The sequence below is a fragment of the Vitis riparia genome, unplaced genomic scaffold (genome assembly GCF_004353265.1).
Source record: "Vitis riparia cultivar Riparia Gloire de Montpellier isolate 1030 unplaced genomic scaffold, EGFV_Vit.rip_1.0 scaffold743_pilon_pilon, whole genome shotgun sequence".
In the NCBI taxonomy this organism is placed as follows: domain Eukaryota; kingdom Viridiplantae; phylum Streptophyta; class Magnoliopsida; order Vitales; family Vitaceae; genus Vitis; species Vitis riparia.
Window position 1 is genome coordinate 28,070 of NW_023269764.1, and position 3,792 is coordinate 31,861.

The following is a 3,792-nucleotide window of genomic DNA, read 5'->3' on the forward strand; positions in this document are numbered from 1 at the left end:
AACTGCATGTAATTCAGAATTTGAGGAGGTGCAATTGGATTAATTTACTTCAATAGGCAATCTTATTCTATCTTGTTCAGATCTACGCAATGGTCTTCTTTCTAGATGTAGTTAATTGAATTAGCCTCTTATTAGGCATTATCCTATTACCCTGAACTATGCTAACTTTGTCTCCTATTAAACTAACCATAAACTAAAGGCTCCTGAATCTTCTTAAGCCTTTTGGGACATCTTTCACCAATGTTCAGCTTTATCCACTAACATAAAAACAACATAAGTCATGACCTTTTGTGCCTTAGAATAATTTGAACACCTCAAAATATTTCTCTATCTACAAGATCCATTATTTAGCTTTGGTTAGATCTAGCACTTTGTGGGTTGAATTTCTTAAACTACTTGAAGGAAGTCCTATTCAAAGAAGATGATGGACCTTGAGTGTAAGTCTCAGTAGCTTGGGCTTGAGCCTCAACATTTCAAGCTTGCATTTTTAGAGCATGAGTTTGTTGCTCCACCAATCTAACCCACGCATTCATAGACTGTATCATACCTTAGGCAGTTACAAGTGTGCATCCATTCCCTCAGTAGCTATAGGAGGTACATAGTCTATTATAGCTTAGCTACTACAAGAGAAGTAGTTCATCTAGGTGCCATAATATCCTATACATTGCAAGATACAACTTGATTAAAAAATGAATTGAATGAATGTATTAGCCAATTTAAAAGAAGACATGAGGAGTTACCATTGTATAAATAGGTAAGACATGTAAATTTTTCATACTAGAATGTCACTCAATTTATCCTAACCCCACTAGGTTAGAACCCTATAAGAACAAACCTAAGTTCTAACATCATTTGTAATCACCTACTCACTCCCATAAAGATATTTTCTACTTTAGATATCTCAATTTTAAAGTCGATGTATATATTTAAGAGAAGCCTAAACCCGCCCCACCCCCACACCCCCAACCCAATATATATATAGACATAGGTGGCATTTGTTTTTTTGGTTTAATTTTAAATAGAACTTATATTTAACTTAATACTAAATAGTGCTTAATAGTATTAAGTATTAAGGATTAAGTTGTTTGTTTTTTTAATATTTTATTTCTATTTAGTATTAAGCGGTTTGTTTTTTTATATACTAAAAACCAATATCTTAATATTTTAATTTATTAAAAAAAATATAATTTAACGTATTTCTAAAAAGTTTAAAATAATAAAATTGTTATAATAAATAATTTATCATTATCATTCTTACAAAATATGATTAATATATTTATTTTTTATATAATTAAAATAAAATATTTAAACTTAATAATTTGAAAAATAATAGATTGATAAAACCTAAATCAAATTAAAAAAAAAAACATAACAATTCAAGTACATATTTTTAAATATCCAAAACATCACATTTTATGCTAATATCTAAACATTGCATTTCTAATAATAGAAAAAAGCTAAAAATGACAAGTTAATTAAATACTTGAAAAAGTTCATTTGCGATTTGGTCTCGAAACTGTTACATGATTTTTTTATCAGATGCTACAACTGCTTGTAGTTGAATATTAATTTAGAACAACAAGTGTCTTGGATGAATTTTGGATATAAAATAATTTATTAAGAATTTTTTTTGTAAATACGTAATTATTTAAAAACAATTAAGGTGTTTTAAAACTTTATTTGAGAGTGTTATTATCAACAATTGAAATAATGAATAATTTAGAAAAAATAAATAATATTTTTTTAACTTTTACCTTCATGAAGAATAATAACAATAATAAAAAACTATTTTGTATATTTGAGAATAATTAAAAACTGTTCTTAAAAATTATTTTTAAAAACTACTATTTTTTAAAACAATCTCAAATTAAAAACCCTTCTATCCTTAACTACTAAACTAGGAATCTTCAATGTCTCTTTAAATTTTTTTCCCCTTTTTGGAGCCATAATTATTGTTTTTCAATTTCTTTAGATTGGATTGCCTTGAAGCAATTCAAAATGAATGGATAAGGCAAGATATTTAATTAGTTAGCTTGAATAAAACCAATTACTTTTATTTCAACTTGGTAATAAAACAGTAAAACCTTATGATAAATTCAAAAAAAAAAAAAAAAATATTTATGTCTATAGCATTAGTGAATTGTAAACACATTGTATTGACCAAGGATATCATCTAAAAATCACACCAATACATTATGGACTATAGGAACAAAAGAACATGTAAATGCATATAAATCAATACAGTTGGTTCTGATAGTTGTCTTCCCCTACCTTGTATTCTTAAAGGAAGGTCTTGAATGGAGGAGGGAGAAGCTCCTTCCTACATGTTAGGAGGTCTTCAGCCTGGAATTTATGAGGCCTACTTCTCAAGCCTTGCTGATGAACTCTACATCAAACAGGAGAACCGAATCTGGAGGTATGATACATGAACAACTCCTCTACAGCCAGCATCTCTTGTGCCATATCCGAGCTCTGGGGGGAGCTTTAATGTGCGTTTTCCACCTAAAAATGACGGAGAAAGACAAAATCATAAATTCACTGTATAGAAAAGCCCATGCTGCTCAGGATAGGCTGATCCTTCTAAACTATTTCACATCAGGACAGGATGATGCACAAGTCCAATGTAGTAGGCAAGTGCAGGAGCCATTTTGGATGATCCAAACCCCTGCAACCTTACAAAGAGGACTCCAAAAATCCTATAAACCCCCCAACATTCAGGGAAACCTTTCATCTCTTCAGCAGCTTTCAGTGGCGTTCAATCATTTGGAGGGGGGTATTCCACGTGATTTAAGAACTCTCATGGGCATTCTAACAAACAGTTTGAGCGCAAATGCTCTACCCAACAAACTATAATATGAAATCAATAAGATTAAACCCAAAATTTTTCTTCCTTAAAAAATAACCCAACAAACTACAAAAATCACAACAATCAAACAAACCCAAATTAACAATGAGACAACAACCATATCAAACAGGCTCTAAATAACAAGATATCACCAAACAAAGTTTTTCTTCCTTAAAAAATAAAGACTCAAATGAGAGTTTTAGAGAGAGAAGTAATGAGAAATGAGACTCGAATGCTCTATTGAAATCCTAAAACCCAAAATAAATTTGGGTTGAGGGTTACCTTCGATCAAATCAACGATGTTGAATGAAAGATGAGCTTTTTTCCAACTGTGTAGTCTCGGATGGAGAGCGATGGAGGAGGAGAATGAAGAAATTATTGCTTCGGGGATGAGGTGAGGGTTGAGGATCGCGGTTGTAGAGAGCTACAAGGGATGGGTGGGTAGGTTTGGGCGTCGGGTTCAATTGTATTTAAAAGCCAAATATTTTAGCTTTTTTCATTTAGTCAAAAATTTTAAAAATTCAGTAATAAGTCATCAAAAATTAAAAAAACAAACAACCTAAATTCTGAAAGCAAAAAGCCAAAAAAACAAATGTTACCATAATCTCAGTGTGAGACTTTATCTAGTTCTAAATAGACATACCCCCCCAGAATGTCATTCAATTTGTCACCTACTTACTCCCATACAAATATTTTATGTAATACCTACTCACTCCCATGTAGATATTTTCTGCTTTAGATACCACAATTTTAAAGTCAATGTATATATTTCACTCCCATACAAATATTTTCTATAATCACCTACTCCCATGTAGATATTTTCTACTTTAGATATCACAATTTTAATAACCCCCCCGGGAAAACACAATGTGTATATATATATATATATATATATATATATATATATATATATATTGAACGTGGGTGTTAGAGTCAAATCTCAGTGT

At 30.6% G+C, this 3,792-nt stretch overlaps 1 long non-coding RNA gene across 1 annotated transcript; it reads right to left on the reverse strand.

Moving 5' to 3' along the window:
* Nucleotides 1–2,169: 2,169 nt before the first annotated feature.
* LOC117910441 lies at nt 2,170–3,254 on the reverse strand. Its single transcript, XR_004650668.1, has 2 exons — nt 3,128–3,254; nt 2,170–2,502 (listed from the first exon to the last, which is right to left on the reverse strand). It is a non-coding gene; the product is annotated as an uncharacterized LOC117910441 (long non-coding RNA).
* Between the last annotated feature and the right edge of the window lie 538 nt (nt 3,255–3,792).